This window comes from Sinocyclocheilus anshuiensis, unplaced genomic scaffold (assembly GCF_001515605.1).
Source record: "Sinocyclocheilus anshuiensis isolate Anshui unplaced genomic scaffold, SAMN03320099.WGS_v1.1 scaffold1719, whole genome shotgun sequence".
NCBI classification, from domain to species: Eukaryota; Metazoa; Chordata; class Actinopteri; order Cypriniformes; family Cyprinidae; genus Sinocyclocheilus; species Sinocyclocheilus anshuiensis.
In genome coordinates, this window is record NW_015551147.1 from 964,729 (window position 1) to 964,949 (window position 221).

At 60.6% G+C, this 221-nt stretch overlaps 1 protein-coding gene across 1 annotated transcript in view; it reads right to left on the bottom strand.

The window, feature by feature from the left end:
- Nucleotides 1-221, bottom strand: part of LOC107663302 (sterile alpha motif domain containing 8) — a 9,620-nt gene that overhangs the window by 4,133 nt on the left and 5,266 nt on the right. The gene's annotated exons all lie outside the window — the stretch shown is intronic.

Genomic DNA, 221 nt, shown 5'->3' on the forward strand with positions numbered 1-221 from the left:
AAATCAACTTCGCGCTGTGGATCGCTGGATCGGCTTTCACCGTGGACGAAGCGGAGTCCAGCCCGGGGTTGTCACAAGTGGTTGCCGCAAGCCCGCCGGCCGCTCCTTCGTCGAATCCGCCGGTCGCTCCGTTCTCAAGCCCGCCGGCCTCCCCTCACTCTAGGCCACCGTGTGTGACGCTGTGTTTTGTTGTGAAAGCGAAACTACTTTGTTTGGCCTTC